General features: G+C 44.4%; 1 protein-coding gene across 3 annotated transcripts in view; it reads left to right on the forward strand.

The window, feature by feature from the left end:
* PTH1R (parathyroid hormone 1 receptor) overlaps window positions 1-20,664 on the forward strand; it is a 91,990-nt gene that overhangs the window by 22,407 nt on the left and 48,919 nt on the right. The window lies entirely within an intron of this gene.

Here is a 20,664-nt window from a genome sequence, read left to right on the forward strand (position 1 = left end):
GTAAAATTATTAGGTTATCTGAGGGACCGTCTCTTGCTGGTCAAATCTACCCGGCCATAGGTGAAATTCACATACTGTAGCAATTGGTTCGCCCAGCACTAGGAAATGTGAGTGCATGAGCTATCCGTCTGTGCATGTATGCGGCGTCACAAAATACAGCGATATATTATTTATTTATTTATTTATTTATTTTATCATATTTGTATACTGCCCTACTCCCGCAGGACTCAGATATAGAACAGGATTGCGCCCGGGCGGGTGGGCAGGTCGTCAGGCCCACTCGGGCTCACCCACAGGTCGCCACTACCAGTTTGCTCGAACTGGTCCTGAATACCAGCTCTGTACCCGACCCGCCAGAGCGGGGAGGCAGGGAATGCTGCGGGTCCCATCCCCGAGGAAGATACACCTGGTGGGAGCCAGAAGAAGGGCCTTCTCTGTGGTGGCTCCCTCTCTCTCTGGAACATCATCCCCCCCAGAGATTAGAATGCCCCCCCCCACTCTAACTGTCTTCCGGAAGGCGCTGAAGACATTTGTTCTGCCAGCGGGCCTGGGGAACCCAGAGCGGGAGGGAGCCCATGAAATGGCTCGTTTGATGTGCTGTCGCCGGGGTGGTGGCGGTGATTTTATTATATTATACCAGTGGTGGGTTCCAACCGGTGTTACTACCAGTTCTCTTCGCGCACATGCGCCAAACTTGCGTCCACGCCAGTGCGTTAGGTTTCTGGCCAGCTGAGGTGTGGCAATCCACTCTGCCGCACCTATCAGTTGGACTAAAAACCAAGAAATAAAGGTAGAAATAAAGCAGGGGAAGGCAGGGGGCCCCAGCTCCCAGTCACAGAGAACCGGTTCGATGACGTCACATCGTCATCGCTACCGGCTCGGCCGAACCGGGCCGAACCGGGAGCAACCCACCACTGTATTATACCATATTAATTTATTTGATTCTTTTTATTAGTTTTTATTGTTTTAAATGTGGTTTTATACTCTGTAACAGAGGTGGGTTTCAGCAGGTTCTGACTAGTTCTGGAGAACCGGTAGCGGAAATTTTGAGTAGTTCAGAAAACCGGTAGTAAAATTTCTGAGTGCCCCCCCTCCCCCATCTCTTCTCTGCCTCTCAATTCGCAGCTGATCGGGAGGGAATGGGGATTCTGCACTATCCTTCCCCTGGAGTGGGTGGGAATGGGGATTTTGCAGTATCCTTCCCCTGCCACGCCCACCAAACCACGCCCACGGAATCGGTAGTAAAAAAATTTGAAACCCAACACTGCTCTGTAAGCCGCCTTGAGTCACCGTGGGTGAATAGGCGGCAATATAAATTCAATAAGTAAATAAGTAAGTAAGTAAGTAAGTAAGTAAGTAAGTAAGTAAGTAAGTAAGTTAGTAAGTTAGTAAGTAAATAAGTAAGTAAACAAACAAACAAACAAATAAATAAATAAGGCAAAATTTACTTCATCAAGTTCTCACCTATCGAAGGAAATTTTGGTCGTAAATCGAGGACTGCCTGTAGGAATTTCCTTCTTCCCATTTCAAATGGAAACAGACCCCCTACTCCACCCCCCCCCCCCGGCATGAAATGGGAAATCTTTTCACCCTAAACAATCGGGTTTCTTCTTTAATGAACGCCAAAATGGAAAATGGTGAAAAACGAGTCAGAACTGGGAAAAGTACAGGGTGAGAAAGGTGAAGCCGTAAATTTATTTGCAGCAAGAATCTATTTTTTAAAAAAGGGGATATGGAGGCCTCTGGGTTTAAAAGGTTTCTAGCCAGAAGGTGCCGGGTGAATTTTAAACAGGGATGCATACAGCACAAAATGAGTAGATTCGGGGAGATTTACATGGGGCTCATGCAGGAGGCGAATTACAAAAGGGCTTTTTTTTTATTTTTGTACTTGGAAAGTTGAAGAAATCAAAAGAGTGCAAGAGGCTTTTCAGATTTTGGCTGAATCTGAACTCTTGACTCCCAGAATTCCCCAGACAGGATGTTTTGAGAGGGGTGGATTTCAACTCCCAGAATTGAGACTGCTGGCAGGAGAATTCTGGGAAGTGAAGTCCCTTTCCCCTTATCCTCCCTCCCTCCTTCCTTCCTTCCTTCCTTCCTTCCTTCCTTCCTTCCTTCCTTCCCCTTCCCCTACTCCTTGCTTCCTTCTTTTTTCTTTCTTTCTCTCCCTTTTCCTTTCCTTTCAGTACCTTTCAGTTCCTTTTTTTCCTTTCCTTTCCTTTCCTTTCCTTTCCTTTCCTTTCCTTTCCTTGTTTTGCCTTCCTTCCTTTCTTCCATGCATCATCTTCCTCCCTCATTCCTTCTTTCCTTACCATCTTATTCCATCTGTAATCAATCCTTCCTTTCTTCCCCTTCCTCCCTCCCTCCCTCCTTCTGTTTTCTTTCTTTCTTTCTTTCTCTCCCTTTTCCTTTCCTTTCAGTTCCTTTTTTCCTTTCCTTTCCTTTCCTTTCCTTTCCTTTCCATTCCATTCCTTGTTTTGCCTACCTGCCTGCCTTCCCCTTCTCCTTGCTTCCTTTTTTCTTTCTTTCTCTCCCTTTTTCTTTCCTTTCCTTTCCATTCCTTCCTTCCTTCCATGCATCATCTTCCTCCCTCATTCCTTCTTTCCTTCCCTTCTTATTCCATCTGTAATCAATCCTTCCTTCCTTCCCCTCCCTCCCTCCCTCCCTTCCCCTTCCCCTTCCACTACTCCTTCCATCCTTCTGTTTTCTTTCTTTCTCTCCCTTTTCCTTTCAGTTCCTTTTTTCCCTTTCCTTTCCTTTCCTTTCCTTGTTTTGCCTTCCTTCCTTCCATCCATCCAACCAACATCTTCTTCCCTCATTCCTTCTTTCCTTCCCTTCTTATAACATCTGTAATCAATCCTTCCTTCCATCATCTTCCTCCCTCCCTCTTTCCTTTCTCCTTCTTTTTTTCTTTCTTCTTCCCTCCTTCCTTCTTTCCTTCCCTCCTTATTCCATCTGTAATCCTCCTTCTTTCCTTCCTTCCTTCCTTCCTTCCTTCCCCTAACCCTTCAAAACCTTGCCACTTAGGGAGGCTGGCTGTGGAATTCAGGGAATTGAAATCCAGACGTCTTAAAGTTCCCATGGCTGAGTCTATTTGATGAGTTTGCTTCTTTAATTTCCCGTGGAAAATTATATCTAATTTATGACAAGATTCCCTTAACAATCCCCTTGTTTAACACCTGACCCAAACTGGGTCGTATGCCGAGGACTGCCTGTGCCTATAATTGCAACCACGTTTGTTTTTTTTTTTAAAACCAATCAAAATTGACACAGGAGATTGTGCACAGGAGGTTTTTGTTGACTGGTGTGTCAGGCAGTTGTGAGTCCAGAGAGTTGTGTGAAAATAGGAGCTGGCTGAGAGTCTCCTCCCATTGCTGCTGTTCCGTGTGTGTGTGTGTGTGTGTGTGTGTGTGTGTGTGTGTGTGTGTGTGTGTGTGGTTTTATGTGTTGGATCTTGGGGCTGAGAAAGCCTCTTCTTCGCTCCAAAGCTGGGAAGTTTTGTCACCTGGAAACAATTTGCTAGTTGTGATTTTGTTCTTTAATGTGGATTTGTGGGTTCCACTGCCCTCCGTAGCAAGGAAGGGCCGAAGTTCCCTTTTGGGTCCTCAAATTAAAGACTTCCTGGTGTCTTTTGGTGTTTTTGGCTTTCTCAAAGTACTTCCTCCTCTCCTGACTCTGTAATTGAATTCAGCTTTATCCAGCTTGGCAGCTGTAAGACTGGTGGACTTCAGTTCCCAGAATCCCCCGGCCAGCATGCTATAAGAGGGGAGGGCTTCCTTTCCCAGAATCCCCCAGTCGGTATACTTTAAGAGGGTTGGACTCCAACTCCCAGAATTCCCCATCCAGCAATGCAATGATTTGTTTAACAACTGTGGTATAAAAAAGTTTTTAAAATCAGCCCCAACTCAGTGGAGATTCTGCAGACCAGTCTTAAGTCATTTTTTCATCACCGTCGTAACTTCAAACGGTGGCTGAACGAATTGGTCATTAAGTCGGGGACTCCCTGTAGAAAAAAAGATTCTCCGACACTGGGGAGTTTTGGCTTCACGACCATGTGAGTCACTTAACGACTGCAGTGCCTCTCTTAACAACCGTGGGAAAAACAGACATGAAATTCAGCACGACTCGCTTAAGAACTCCCTTGCCCAGAAGCAGTAACTCTGGTGCCAAGTGTGGTCGTAAATCGAGGACCACCTGTAGTGCACATGTTTGGAGAACTGTCTGCAAAATGCTCCTAATGCCATGATGCAACCTTTAAATTTTACAAAGGAGAAACTGAGTTAAAGCAACGGATCGGAGTTCAGAATTCTCCAGTCTCAGAATGACTCTGAACCAGAGCAGAGTTCACTGCGAGGCCGATAAGGTTAAAAATTAATGGATGATTAAACTATCGTAGGAATTGCACCCCAATACAAAAAAAAAACAAAAACCAGGCAGTCCTCGAGTTACGACCACCATAGAGCCCAACATTTCTGCTTCTAAGGGAGACAGTTGTTCAGTGAGTTTTGCCACAATTTTATTACCTTTCTTGCCGCAGTTGGTAAGTGAATCCATGCAGTTGCTATGTTAGGAACATGGTTGTTAAGCGAATCCCTCATTGCTTGTCAAAAGGTCGCAAAAGGGAATCATGTGAGCCCAGGACACTGTGACGGTCATAAATATGAATCAGTTGCCAAGTACCTGAAATTGGATGATGTGACCATGGGGATGCTGTAATGATCATAAGGTCATAAGTCACTTTTTTCAGTGCCTTTGTATCTTTGAACAGTCACTAAATGAATGGCTATAAATCAAGGACTAAGAAAGAAAGAAAGAGAGAGAGAGAGGAAAGAGAAGGAGGAGGAGGAGGAGAAGAAAAGAAGAAAAAGAAAGAGAAAGAAAGAAAAAAGGCAGGGAGGGAGGGAGAAGAGAGAGAGAAAGAAAAAGAAGGAAGGAAGGAAGGAGTCACCCCTCTTTCCACTACTTTGAACAGTCACTAAATGAATTGTCGTAAGTCGAGGACTGCTGTACATTAACACGATGGAATTAATTTTGATTTCTTTTTCTAATATTGCCATCATTTTTGGCTCTGGACTGTGAAAAAATAATCCCAAAGTTATACAACTGGGTGGATTATTTTATTTTATTTTATTTTTCGGTGTTGCCATCCTTTGGGTCCAGAAAGTGAGGGGGGGGAAAAAAATACATTTTCCCGTAGCATTGTCGAAAGATTTATCCACTTTATATGCCCGAATAAAACAGGACAAGGCATTAGCAAATTAAACAAATAATCTGACAATTTATTTCCTCCCCAAAGTGCTTTCATCTGCAGAAAAATGTGCTAATGAGAATCTCAACGATATGCAAATTCCGTATTGTGCCGAAAAAAAATGTATAATTGGATTTTACTACAACAATTGGTGAATAACCTATCCTTCTAATCTCCTGTAATTTTTCTAGTGATGGAGTTGCGTAACATTTTAATTTTGCTATGTCTACCTGGTTTAATAACTCAGGATAATTTATTCCTCCGAAGGCTGTGGCCATGTCACCATTTCAATAAAACATGGCAAAAGTCTAAATCTCAGAATTCTTTTTTGAGATTTCAAAATGCAGGAAGGAAAAAAAAAAACCCTCAACATGCAACCATGGTAGAAATCAAGGGCTACCTGTAATCTGCAGGTAACAGCCGGCTGCAGACCGTTTTAAAGAGCCCCCAGCTGGATCTGGCTGGAAGGAACAATGGAGGCAGCCTCAAGCCAGACAGCCAGATCCCAGGAATGTTCACCCTGAGGTCACAGGTTCAATTCCTGCTGGGGAGGGGGACTGAAAGCCATTGTCCTTTTAAACAGCTGCATAGGGCTCGGTTTGTTCCCAGCCCCAAAAATGGAACTATAACGCCACCTTGCAAGAATTCAAACAGCTTTTTAAACTCCTCCCGAATTCCTCGCTGAGATGTAAAAATGGATTTATTTTATTTTACCGCTTTTTGTTTCGTTTCGTTTCATGGTACAGGCAGTCCTCGACTTACAATCGCAATGAAGCGCAGGATTTCCGTGGCCAAGTGGTAAAAGTGAGCTTTCCCCCCGTTTTACGACCTTATCTTGCCACGGTTGTTAAACCGAATCGCTGCAGCTGTTAAGTTAGCAACACGGTTGTAAATCCCTGAAGTGAATTGCTGCAGGGTTGTTTTTTTTTTTTTAACAGATTAACAAAGTTGGGAGGGACTTTGTAAGGTCATCTAGTCCAACCCTCCACCCAAGCAGGAGACCCTACACTATTTCTGACAAATGGCAGTCCAATCTCTTCTTGAAAGCTTCCAGGGATGAAGTTCCCACAACTTCTGAAGACAACTTCTGTTCCATCGGTTGATGGTTCTCACTTTGTTAATAGTTGTTAAGCTAGTCACATGGTCGTTAAATGAATCTGTCTTCTCCATTGACTTTGCTTGTGAGAAGGTCGCAAAAGGGGAACATATGATCGTGGGACACTGCAACTGTCATAAATATGAGTCAGCTGCAACCGTCCGAAAGTGACTATGGGGATAACTGCAGCGGTTAGTAAGTGTGAAAAACGGTAATATGCCTGGGACATTTCCTTCTCATTGTTTTATTCTGGAATAAGTTTTGTTTTTCTGGTCTAGCTTGCCCTCCTTACAGTCTTCGCATCGTGTGATTCACTTAACGCCTGCGATGATTCGTTTAACAACCGTGTGAAAAAAGGTCATAAAATTGAATCCCAATTGTGGTCGTAAGATGAGGACCACTAGTATATCTCCCCTTCCCGCTGGTCTTCTCTTTCTTTCCATCTTCCCCAGTATTATACAATTCTCCAAAAGATCTTCTCATAATGAGTTTGGTTTACTACTGGTAGTTTAAGACACCAGACTAAAAGTAGGAGACAAGGAGTTCTAGTCCCACTTTAGGCATGAAAGCCAACTGGGTAACTTTGGGCCAATCACCAGGAGACGGTGAGTTCTAGTCCCACTTTAGGCGTGAAAGCCAACTGGGTAACTTTGAGCCAAACACCAGGAGACAGTGAGTTCTAGTCCCACCTTAGATGTGAAAACCAACTGGGTAACTTTGAGCCAATCACCAGGAGACGGTGAGTTCTAGTCCCACTTTAGGTGTGAAAGCCAACTGGGTAACTTTGGGCCAATCACCAGGTGACGGTGAGTTCTACTCCCACTTTAGGCGTGAAAGCCAACTGGGTAACTTTGGGCCAATCACCAGGAGACCGTGAGTTCTAGTCCCATCTTAGGCGTGAAAGCCAACTGGGTAACTTTGGGCCAATCACCAGGAGACGGTGAGTTCTAGTCCCACTTTAGGCGTGAAAGCCAACTGGGTAACTTTGGGCCAATCACCAGGAGACGGTGAGTTCTAGTCCCACTTTAGGCGTGAAAGCCAACTGGGTAACTTTGGGCCAATCACCAGGAGACGGTGAGTTCTAGTCCCACCTTAGACGTGAAAACCAACTGGGTAACTTTGAGCCAATCACCAGGAGACGGTGAGTTCTAGTCCCACTTTAGGCGTGAAAGCCAACTGGGTAACTTTGGGCCAATCACCAGGAGACGGTGAGTTCTAGTCCCACCTTAGGCGTGAAAGCCAACTGGGTAACTTTGAGCCAATCACCAGGAGACGGTGAGTTCTAGTCCCACTTTAGGTGTGAAAGCCAACTGGGTAACTTTAGCCTGTCCCTCTCTCTCATCCCAGTCAAACTCACAGGGTTGTTGCTCTGGGGAAAAGCAGACCAGGAAGGAATATTAGACATGTTCGCCATCTTGAGTTATTAATAAAAATAATAAAGTCAGGATACAAGCAAATAAATAAATGTTCCAAATAGAATTCTTGTTGCCAAACGTGGCCATTTATTATCATAAAATGAGCACAATTTTTGAAATCCTCAACAGCTCCCATTGTGCTCCTAAAGTTCCAGCAATTGCTACTTTCATCGGTCCAGACCTATGCTTTTTATCGTTCAGTTTGTGGCTTCATCCCTAGAGACCCCTTAAAAAGCACCATTCGTCTCCTTTGTTGTTGGCAAATCTTCTCTGAAATATTGGGGAGCTGTTCTCCTCAGGTTTTGCACCCCATAATTCTTTGAATGAGGCAAAAGGGGGATGGAAAAGGAAGAAAATAAGAGGATAAACCTCATTTTCATCCAAAGGTGTCCAGTGTTTACATCTCCTTGCCAAAAACTCCACCACTGTCTTTGAGGAGAACATCTCCAGATGTTTGGATCTCAGTACATCAGGAAATTGGAAAGAAAAACACTGGAGGAAACTGGTCCATAAAGCTAGTAATACCCATAAAACATCCCCTTATCACATCCCAAATACATGTAGTCCTCGACTTACGACCCAACTGAGCCCAAAATTTCCATCGCTAAGCGAGACCTTTGTTAAGCGAGTCTTGCCTCATTTTACGACCTTTCCTGCCACCATCGCTGTTTCAAAGGCCCTTGAACTGGAGGTGAGCAATGATTAGCCAAGTTAAATCTGCAGGGAATCCTTGCCAAAGCTGTTAAGTGAATCACTGTGGTTGTTAAGTGAGTCACAAAGTTGTTAAATGAACCTGGCTTCCCCCTTGACTTTGCTCATCAGCAGGTTGCAAAAGGAGATTACATGACCACGACAACCGTCATAAATATGAGTCAGTTGCCAAGCGTCTGAATTTTGAACATGTGGCCTGGGGTGTGAGTATGAGCTGCAATGGTCGTAAGTGTGAAAAACAGTTTTAAGTCACGTGTTTTCAGTACTGTTGTAACTATGAATGGTCATTGAATGAACAGTTATAGGTTGAGGAGTATGTATGCAGTGAGAGACAGGGGAGAAAGAGAGGGAAAGAAAAAGAAAGGAAGGAAGAGAAGAAAGAAAGAAAGAAAGAAAGAAAGAAAGAAAGAAAGAAAGAAAGAAAGAAAGAAAGAAAGAAAGAAAGAAAGAAAGAAAGAAAAAGGAAGGAAGGAAGGAAGGAAGGAAGAAAAAGAAAGAAAGGAAAGAGGAAAGGAGGAAAGAAAGAAGAAAAGGAAAGGAAAAAAGAGGAAGGGAGGAAGGGAGGAAGAAAGAAAGAAAGAAGAAAAGGAAAAAAGGAAGGAAAGCAGGAAGAAAAAGAAAGAAAGAAAAGAGGAAAGAGGAAAGGAGGAAAGAAAGAAGAAAGAAGAAAAGGAAAAAAGGAAGGAAGGAAGAAAGAGAAGAAAAGAAGAAAAGGAAAAAAGAGGAAGGAAGGAAAGAAGGAAGAAAGAAAGAAAGAAAAGAAAGAAAGAAAGAAAGAAAGAAAGAAAGAAAGAAGAAAAGGAAAAAAGAAAGGAAGGAAAGCAGGAAGAAAAAGAAAGAAAGAAATGAGGAAAGAGGAAAGGAGGAAAGAAAGAAAGAAGAAAGAAGAAAAGAAAAGGAAAAAAAGGAAGGAAGAAAAGAAAAAAGAGGAAGGAAGGAAGAAAGAAGAAAAGAAGAAAAGGAAAAAAGGGGAAGAAAGGAAGGAAGGAAGGAGGGAAGGAGTCACCTCTTTTTTGCAAGAGTTGTTAAGTGAATCCGGCTTCTCCACTACTTGTCAGAAGGTCGCAAAAGGGGATCACATGACCCGCAGGGGACACTGGGACCGTCGTAAATGTGAGTCAGTTGGCAAGCATCTGAATTTTAACCCGTGATCCCAGGCAGATTGCAACGGTCATTAAGTACAAAAAACGCTCATTCGTCCCTTTTCCCAGGGCCGTTGCAACTTCGAACGGTCACTAAACGAACTGTTGCAAAGCGAGGACCCCCTGCCGAGAGCTGGGGGTCCCTAGGTCGAAACTAAACAACACCTTTTTGTTCCCAGAAGTCAGCACAAGAGCCCATGCCCATGTGTGGAATTGTGCGGATGTGTTTGCCGAGATACGAGTCCTTCCTAAGTGATTCCAGATTTGGCTTTCGTGAAATTTCTCAGGGCCGAGAGCGTGTTTGGGACACGTGCCCAGATTTTGCCTTTTGTGATGTTGTTTCTCTGCTCAGAGGAGGGCTGTTGTCAATTTCGATGTGTGGCATTCCTTTTTGTGTTTGATTTGTGTTGGGAACGGCTGCAATCCCACTCGCCATAATAAGCAGCAGACCGAAATATTACAGATGTAAGCAGATTTATTCCTACACTTAAATCCTCGCGTAGAAATAAATTTAGCGACCGTCCCAAGATACAACGGCACTGAAAAAAGGTTTCAGTGGTTTGTTTTTCACACTTATGACCGTTGCAGCATCCCCCGTGGTCACATGACGCTTGGCCACTGACTCGTATTTATGACGGTCACAGGGGACACGCAGTCCCCTTTTGCGAACTTCTGACAAGAAAAATCAATGGGGAAGTAAGACTCACTTAAGGACCGTGTGACTAATTTAACAACTGCAGTGAATCACTTAATAACCGTGGCCAGAAAAGACGTAAAATGGGGCAAAAGTCATTTAATAAATGTCTCATAGAAATGTTGGGCTCAATTGTTGTCGTAAGTCGAGGACTACTTATATATACTTATAAATATAACAGCCCTCTGCCCTCTCCCCAATTTTTAAACAACTATTTGAAGATTATTAACCTGTCATCTCTCTATTAATGACAAAGTAGTTAACAGATAAAACCCATAGCTAAAGAAAGCAAGATAAAAATTTCTATTAAGAAACCTATTGGTAAGGATGATTGAATGGACTTCTGAGCACGGAATTAACCTGAATTTAAGCCTTTGAATCGAATTGTGGGCAGCCATAAGCATCGCGTGCCTGGCTCTGTTGGAGCCACTGAATCAGATCGAGATGATGGATCAGATTCAGCTGGGGATCCAAATCAGATCAGAATTGATCCAGATGCACCTGGCATTTAGCTTCTCGTTTATTTTATTTACACATCTTTCTTTTTCCAGTGTGCTTTATGTAGCTAACAAGCTAACACTGACACAAAGATGGGAAGGTGCAGGGAGGAGGAGGAGGAGGAGGAGGAGGAGGAGGAGGAGGAGGAGGAGGAGAACAGAGGGGTCCTCGGTGCTCTGTAAATTTGGTAGTTTCCTTGCAGACATTTCATAACCCAACTAGGGAATGTCATCAGTGCTGGAAGGGAGGAGGAGGAGGAGGAGGAGGAGGAGGAGGAGGAGGAGGAGGAGGAGGAGGAGGAGGAGGAGGAGGAGGAGAACAGGGAAAAGAGCCTTGGTAGTACAGTGGTCTAAGGCAGCCTGTTATTAAGCTGGTTATTAAGACCAGCTGCCTGCAATTACTGCAGGTTCGAATCTCGCCAAGGCTGAAGGTTGACTCAGCCTTCCATCCTTTCTAAGGTAGGTAAAATGAGGACCTGGATTGTGGGGCAATAAGCTGACTTTGTATAAAATATACAAAAGTATGAAGGCTATTGCTTAACGCATTGTAAACAGCCCTGAGTCTCCGGAGAAGGGCGGCATATAAATCAAATTTAAAAAAAAACAAAAAACAGAGGGGTCCTTGGTGCTCTGTAAATTTGGTAGTTTCCTTGGAGACGTTTCATGACCCAACTAGGGAATGTCATCAGAAGAAGAGAGGGGTCTATGGATCGGAGGAGAAGAGGGGGAGGAGGACTGGGGGGGTCCTAGATGCTCTCTGAGTTCAGTTACTTTCTTGCAGACATTTTCATCACCAAAGCAAATAACGTCATCAGTGCTAGAAGCGAGTGGGGTTCTCTCAGTCAGTGTTAGACTGATGATGTTATCTGGTTTGGTAACAAGATGTCTGCAAAAAAAAACCCCAACTAAGCTCAGAAAGCAGCAAGGACACCATAGTGTGGACTTATGTAATCGACAAAGTTTTCTTCAATTCGGTGTTCCCACCAATTTATCATTCTTGGCATACGATGATTTTGACAGATGTTACTGCAATTCATTTCGACAACTGTTTTAAATCCTATTATTACGGCAGGTCCCAGAAATCAACCAGATGTTCAGGCTGTATTTGGCAATTTTGTCCACCTCTCGAGTTCTTCCCAAGGACCTGGACTAGACAGATGTTAGGTTGTTAAAAGTTTTTGTCGCAGGATGTCAGTGGTTCTGAGTAAACCTGCCTTTTGCATTTGACTGAGCCCCAAATTTATGTCTTCCTAAGCGAGACAGTTGTTAAATGAGTTGTGCCCCATTTTACGACCTTCCTTGCCACTGTTGTTAAGTGAATCACCGCCGCTGTTCAGTTAGTAACACGGTTCTTAAGCGAATCTGTCTTCCACATTGACTTTGCTTGCCAAAAGGGGATCATGTGATTCTGGGACACTGCAGCCGTCATAAATACAAGTCAATTGTCAAGCGTCTGAATTTTAATCATGTGACCCTGGAGATGGTACAACGGTCGTAAGGATGAAAACAGTCCCAAGTTTTTTTTTTTTTTTTTTCATTTTAGTAAATTCGAACACTCACTAACCAAATGGTTTTAAGTCCACTACAGTGGCTAGCTTATGGGACACGGAGGCTCAGTGGCTAAGACGCTGAGCTTGTCGATTGAAAGGTCGGCAGTTCAGCGGTTCGAGTCCCTAGTGCCGCGTAACGGGGTGAGCTCCCGTGACTTGTCCCAGCTTCTGCCAACCTAGCAGTTCGAAAGCAGGTAAAAAATGCAAGTAGAAAAATAGGGACCACCTTTGGTGGGAAGGGAACAGCGTTCCGTGCGCCTTTGGCATTGAGTCATGCCGGCCACGTGACCATGGAGACGTCTTTGGGCAGCGCTGGCTCTTCGGCTTTGAAATGGAGATGAGCACCGCCCCCTAGAGTCAGGAACGACTAGCACGTATGTGCGAGGGGAACCTTTACGTTTACCTTACAGTGGCTAGCAGTGCATTATAAGCTCTTTCTAAGGCCCTTCGTAACTTTGAATAGTTATTTAGCCACTAGTTGTAAGCTGACGACTCTCTATCGGTGGCTCTTTTTGCAAAAACTCCAGCTGAGCGCAGCCAATTAGGCCAATCCCAAATCATCTTTCAGAGTTACACAAAGACACACAAAAATAAGATGTTTTCCACGGACGAAAGAACGGTGGAAGGCTGCGATGAATCAGACAGACACACACACAGGAGAAAGAATAAATTTCCTACCATGCGAGCCAAACCTTCACCAGTTTTTAACCCCTGTTTACAGCTCATCCCTTTTTTCCGGCAAACGTTGTGTTGCAATCCCTCATCCTCCATCGGGATCGACTTCACTTCCCCGCTGTGATTTAGCCACAGTTATCGGCTGGGTCTTATAATCTGAGGTTAGTTTTAGGGTAGCTAGCATGCGTCATGAAGTCAGGGGGGGAAAAAAAAACAGAATAAACATGATGACCCGTTGATTCATTCCTCTGTTAAATCACCAAAAAAATCTGAAGACTTTAACCCAGAAATTGAATTGTTTGACTCAAAAGAATATTTGGCATCGCTCGCCTTAAGTAAACACGGACATTTTTTCTCCAAAGATTTGAATTGCATTTTGCTGGGAAACTTGGAGAGCATTCAAGTCTCTGCTCTTAAAAAAAGAAATGAAGAGATATTATTTTTGTAACGAGGAAAAAGAAAAAAGCCATCGTCTGTGGTTTTGCAGCCGCTGATTTCCTGTAAAAGTTAAGGCTGGAAAGACGTTAAAATAAATACATCTTTGTCAGCCAGCTGGACATACTGGGGTTATAATAGTAAAACAGTAGCAGGATTTACCCGGGAACTAGAGAATTACTTGGCGTGAATGTCGTACCAGAAAAGCTTCCAGAAAGAAGATGAAAAGAAAGACCTAGAACGGGATCTAAACCAGAATTTTTCAACCTCGTCGATGTTGAGATGAGTGGACTTCAACTCCCAGAATTCTCCATCCACATCCAGATGTTGAACTCCAGTCCACACCTGCATGAGCAGGGGGTTGGACTAGATGACCTCCAGAGGTCCCTTCCAACTCTGTTACTGTTAACCTCCTGGTGGGGGAACTGTGGGAGTTGAAATCCACACATATTGGCAGAAGCAGAAGGAATTTCTGACTTCCTGCCGGCTTCCCCAATGACTTTCCTTAAGGGAAGCTGGCTGGGAACCTTGGAAAAGATGGTTGACTATGACAGCATAATGGCCCACAAAATTTGGCAAATTTCAATCCCTGTGGGAGTCACAGGTTCTGGATTTGGGATACGTTCTGTAAGTTATCCTATTTTGATTTACTTTCGTTCAAAAAGCTGTTGCCTTACGAGGCACCATTTCTCACGACGGTTACAAATAGATGCAAGCGTCCGGTAAATGAAGGCAAATCTCTAATGATCCCTTTTTAGAGCCTGGCCATCAAAATTGCAATGCCAGGAACAACAGACCCTAGACCAGTAATGGCTAACCTTTTTGCCGTTGTGTGCCAAAAGCGGGAGGAGTGCGGAGGGTCGCACGCACGCATGCCCCCACCCATAATTCAATGCGCCCCACCCACCCCCGGGCATGCGCGTGTGACCCCCCCATGCTCTTCTCGCTTTTGGCACGCAATGGCACGGTGGGCCAGAAGGTCCCACCGGAAGTCAGCAAAACAGCCATTTCCGGCCTCCGGAAGGCCTCCGCGGGGGCGGGGGCATGAGGAAGGCCGTTTTCGCCCCCCCCCAGGCTCCTAGAAAGCCTCTGGAGCCTGGGGAGAGTGAAAAACGGGCCTTCCCCACTTCCCCGGAGGCCCTCTGGAGGCCGGAAACAGCCTGTTTCCCGACTTCCGGTAGGCCCGGAAGGCCTGAAAATCAATTGGCCAGTGCGCGCATCACGCTGGAGCTGAGCTAGGGCAACGCTCGAGTGCCCACTGATATGGCTCTGCGTGCCACTTGTGGCACGTGTGCCACAGGTTCGCCATCACGGCCCTAGGCTGTCTCGTCCGTTGCTCTGGGTTGCCGGATCAGAGGAGAACGAAGGAAAAGGGAACGTAATTCGTATCCACTGGTCTCCCGTGCACGATTTCTTCCCTTCTCCCCTCTGTATGTTTCTGTTATGTAAACCACAAATGATCCAAACTTTACACTCAGGTTTACAGCAACGATACCTCAGGGAGAGGAGGAAGGAGAAAGAGGTCAGAGGTGGGGAATTGGAGAACTCCGAAATGCCATTTTGCGAAAGGAGCAAAATCAGAAATCCAGGCACTCTTTCCATCAAACAATTGAATTTTGCCCAAGGAGCAATTAGGGCTCCCTGTAGTTGAGCACGGCTCTTGACGAATTCAAAATTGCATCCTTTACCCCCGTTTCTTGCAAGCCGGATCTGTCAATCTTTGTCAGCAGCCTCATCTGTAGGCGCGAGGGCGATGCTTGACATCCAGGCACCTGCATTGCAGGGGCATCGTTGTCTAGAATTGCAGAGTGCAGATGTGGTTCACCCAAGAGGTTGGTTGTTATTCCTTTGGGCCAGGGGTGAAATCCAGCAGGTTCTGACAGGTTCTGGTGAACCGGCAGCGGAAATTTTGAGCAGTTCAGAGAACCGGCAAATACCACCTCTGGCTGGCCCCTGAAGTGGGATGGGAATGGAGATTTTGCAGTATCCTTCCCCTGCCACGGCCACCAAGCCACGCCCACAGAACCGGTAGGGAAAAATTTTGGATTTCACTCCTGCTTTGGGGATTTTGCTGGGATGTGGGGGGATGCCACATGAAAGAAATAGCTGTGGGCAGTGCTGTGGAATTTTATTGTTTTTTTACTGCCAGTTCTTTGGGCATGGCTTGGTGGGAGTGCTGTGGTGTGGCGTGGCTTGGTGGGCATGGTGTGGTAGGCGTGGCAGGGGAAGAATACTGCAAAATCCCCATTCCCACCCCACTCTGGGGTCAGCCAGAAATGGTATTTCCTGGTTCTCCGAACTCCTCAAAATTGCTGTTGCCGGTTCGTCAGAACCTGTCAGAACCTGCTGAATTTCACCCTCTGGCTGTGGGGTTATTGCAAAGGTTGTGTGTGTGGGGAGGGGAGAGGTTTCTCACATTTCTAACCTCGTGGACTTTTGGGGAGAGCAGAGAAGAAGAAGCTTCCGGAAGTTTCCTTCCTATAGATCAGTATTTCTCAGCCTTGGCAAATTTAAGATGGGAATCGCCAAACCAGCTTTTGTGCCTGAAGTGGGACTAGAACTCACCCTCTCCTGGTGATTGCTCCAAATTCACCCAGTTGACTTTCATGCCTAAGGCGGAACTAGAACTCACGTCTCCTATTGATTGATTGATTTATTTATTTATTTATTAGATTTCTATACTGCCCTACTCCCGAAGGACTCAGGGCGGTGCACAGCCAAACAATAAAAACACATACAATACAAAATTTAAAAAATAGAATAATAGAATAAAATCAAATTAATTGGTCTAAGGTCTCTTAGTCAGCTTTGTACCTGAGGCGGAACTAGAACTCACCATCTCCTGGTGATTGGCCTAAGGTCACCTGGTCAGTTTTTCTGCCCAAGGTGGGACTAGAACTCACCATCTCCTGGTGATTGGCCAGACTCACCCAGATGGCTTTCCTGCCTAACACGGAGCTAGAACTCACTGTCTCCTAGTAATTGTCCCTAAGTCACTCAGCTGGCTTTCACGCCTATGTGGGACTAGAACTCGCCGTCTCCTGGTTTCTAGCCCGGTGCCTTAACCGCTAGACCGCTAGATCTTGCCTTTCATAGCACATTCTCTCCCTTCTTGCTCTTAAGGATTGATTGACAAGCAGTCATATAGCATCACGTCCTTAGTCCTTGCACACCCTGAAAAAAAAAAGAATGGCTGTAATCAAAGTTTTCTTTTTCAAAGCACGTTGTGACCCATGACTCTCTTCTCCATATTGCAAAGTTGGAGCCCAAGGAAGACAAAAGGGCAGTTTTCTCCCTTGTTATCATAATTTACTGCTTCATTAGCAGCCGCCAATGGGGGGAGGTGGGAGTTTCTCTGCCTTCCATCTAATTAATGGAGCCAGGCACAAGGGAAAGAGCGATGCCCCCACGGTTAAGAAAAGGCCTTTTGAGAGCAGAAGGCAAAACCTGCATTAATCCTGCTGCACCTACCCTGAAGAAACCCAGTGAAAGCTAAGCAGAGCTATGAGGGATCCTCGACTTACGACACGAAAAAATATTTGCCAATGGACAAGATGGACAATGGGATGGGATAGGATAGGGATGGGATAGAACAGAACAGAACAACAGAACAGAACAGAGAACAGAGAACAGAGAATAAAATAGGAGGAGAACAGGAACAGAACAAGGAGGGGAGAGGAGAGGACAAGACAAGACGAGAACAACAGAATAAAGAATAGAGAACAGAGAATAAAATAGGAGGAGAACAGGAACAGAACAAGGAGGGGAGAGGAGAGGACAAGACAAGACGAGAACAGAATAAAGAAGAGAGAACAGAGAATAAAATAGGAGGAGAACAGGAACAGAACAAGGAGGGGAGAGGAGAGGACAAGACAAGAGAACAGAACAGAACAGAACAGAACAGAACAGAACAAAGAAGAGAGAACAGAGAATAAAATAGGAGGAGAACAGAACAGAACAAGGAGGGGAGAGGAGAGGAGAGGACAAGAGAACAGAACAGAACAGAACAGAACAGAACAGAACAAAGAATGGAGAACAGAGAATAAAATAGGAGAACAGGAACAGAACAAGGAGGGGAGGGGAGAAGGGAAGGGAAGAGAAGAGTAGAAGAGAAGAGAAGGGAAGGGAAGAGAAAATATTTTATTTGGCCAAGTGTGATTAGATACACAAGGAATTTATCTCCGGTGCAGGAGCTCTCAGTGTCCATGCAAAGCAACAGAATTGCAACAACAGCAACAACAACTTTAGTGCCAGTCGATGATATCATATTTGTGATATATTTTTTAAATGTTCAGTAGACTGAGTTTCATGTTTAATGAATAAAAGAGTATAATAATAATAATAATAATAATAATAATAATAATAATAATAATAATACCAACAAGAGGAGGTAATAAAGAAGATAATAAAAAAGGATAATGATAATACTACCGCCTTGGGTAAATAGAGGTAGGCATTAGACGGTGCTGTTGGGGTTAGGTGTAGAGGAGAGGGATGGCATGGGGGAAATAGCTGTCTATTGGGTCCAGTTGTTTTGGCATGCAGTGCCCTTCAGCAGTGCCCCCAGGGGAGGAGTTGAATGTCCAGGGTTCCCAGAAGGATCCTCCATAGAAGGCAAGCTGGTTGCCACTGTTTTTTCTGCCATCCTAAAAGTCTTGTCCTGTTGGTTGCTGTGCCAAGCCAGACAGATGACAGATTCAATAGTGCTGACTGGGGAATTCTGGGAATTGAAGTCCACACTTCTTCAAGGGGTCCAGCTTTGTCCCTAGACTTTTGGGGGTCTCGGGGAAACAATGAGATAATTGAGTGGCTCCATTGTTGATCAAATCTCTTGTGAATTTTTCTTTTAATTGACCATGTTTGACACATGTATAGCTTTTATGCCCCCTTTTTTTTTTGCAGAAAAGGAATAAAGAGAGGATAATTTGTTATGGGGGGCAGCCTTATAAATTGGATAAATAAATAAATAAATATAACATATATGTGTGTGTGTGTGTGTGTGTGTGTGTGTGTGTGTGTGTGTGTGTTTTATTCGGGTTTTCTCCCTCGTAAAATTGGAGGTGTCTTGGCGATGTTTCGACGAAGTCTCATTCGTCATCTTCAGGCTGGTGTTTTCTGCTTCGTGCTTCCAGGAGCAATGTGTGTGATCGCAGCTGTTTCTTCCTTTTAACTGCCAGTGGGGGTGTGAACTGATTGGGTGGGAGCTTGGCTGTGTTCTGATTGGGTGGAGGTGTGTTCTGATTGGTTTGGGGGTTTGGCACACCTCCACCCAATCAGAACACACCTCCACCCAATCAGAACACAGCCAAGCTCCCACCCAATCAGTTCACACCCCCACTGGCAGTTAAAAGGAAGAAACAGCTGCGATCACACATATTGCTCCTAGAAGCACGAAGCCGAGAACACCAGCCTGAAGATGACGAATGAGACTTCGTCGAAACGTTGCCAAGACACCTCCAATTTTACGCGGGAGAAAATCCAAATAACCAAAGACCTACATACAAACACCCGCGAAAACCTCAGAAAATATATATATATGCCTGGAGTCTTTATAAATCAGAAGAAAACTGGCATTAGATGGATAACTCTTGGCCTCTTTTCCTGAAAAACAGATTGCCTTTTTATCTACTTATTGAAAAAAGCTCATTATAGCACTCTCAGCAGTGGGACTTCATAGCATGAAACGGACAGCTTGTTCGTGTAACGGATAATTTGACTTAAACTTTAGGGAGTATCTTTTTTTCTTTTCATTGTTCAGTCTATTTTTGCTGTTTCCTTTTAACAATTTATTTATGGCTGTGGCTGGAGTTTTATAATCTGGGTTTAAAGCCAACTGGGTGATTTTTTTCTACGGAAAAATGCACAGATAGGTGTATGTGTGTGTGTGTGTGTGTGTGTCAGAGAGACGGAGAGAGAAAAATATGTGATGGGTGGATGGATGATGAACGAAGAGATACAGCAGATTAACAATGGATGGACAGATATTGATAAGGGCTGTAGAGATAAATTAGAGAGGGAGAGAGATGGATGACACAGACAGGAATACAGAGAGAAGGGAAGAGAGAAATATGGATGAATGAAGGGAGGGAGGGAGAGGGGGAGGAATGGAGAGAGGGAGAAAAAATAAGGATGGTTGGGGTGGATGGAGAGAGAGAGAGAGAGAGACGATGAATGAGATGATGGACAGACAGGAAGGCAGCTGCATGGAAAGAAAGAGAGGGAGAGATGGATGGATCGATAGATTAGAGAGGGAGACAGAGCGAAAAGAAAATTGATAAGACGTGTGTTAGGTAGGCAGAAAATTCATTAAATAGGCATGTCTATTAACAGTTTTGCATGCAGTGTAAAGAATTGAGAATTCTGTATGAAGGCAATTAGTTGGAAGCTTAAATTATTTTAATAGATATAAAGGTTCCCGCTAACATTCGGGAAAGTATTATTAATGTCTAATAAATCATTACTATAGTGAAAATCATTATCTTCCAGCACCTTTTCAGACTCTTTAAAATTGCCCTGGGTAGACATCAAATACTTTTCACATAAAAGTTATAGAAAGTACTTTGGCAAAACATTAAGAGGCAATGAATAGTGATTTTAATTCAAGCAATTCAGAGCTATAGCAGGTCACCAGGAGCAAACTTCAAGTGGAGACAGACTTTTTAAAACGGTTTTATTGAACCCCGTGGTTTTTGTTTTTATTTTTTAATTATTCTGTTTTTAGACAGCCAGGGAGGGAGGGAGGGAGGGAGGGAGGGAGGGAGGGAGAGAGAGAGAGAGAGAAAGAGAGAGAGAGGAAAGAAGGAGGGAAGGAAGGAAGGAAAGGAATATAATGGAAGGAAAGCAAAGGAAGGAAGGAGGGATAATGGAAGGAAAGAAGGCAAAGGAAGGAAGGAGAGATGGAGGGAAGGAAGGAAGAAGGAACGAGAGAAGGAAGGAAGGGAAAAAGGAATATAATGGAAGGAAAGAAAGAGGAAGAGGAAGGAAAGGAGGGAGGAAAGAAAGAAAGAAGAAAGGAAAAATGAAAGGAATATAATGGAAGGAAGGCAAAGGAAGGAAGGAAAGAGGGAAGGAAGGAAGAAGGGAGGGAGGGAGGAAGGAAGGAACAAAGGAAGGAAAGAAGGAAGGAGGAAGGAAGGAAGGGAGAAGAGAGGAAGGAAAGAAGGGAGGAAGGAAGGATGGAAGGAAAGGAATATAATGGAAGGAA

The sequence above is a fragment of the Pantherophis guttatus genome, chromosome 4, assembly GCF_059756535.1.
Source record: "Pantherophis guttatus breed Tessera chromosome 4, ASM5975653v1, whole genome shotgun sequence".
Lineage (NCBI taxonomy): Eukaryota > Metazoa > Chordata > Lepidosauria > Squamata > Colubridae > Pantherophis > Pantherophis guttatus.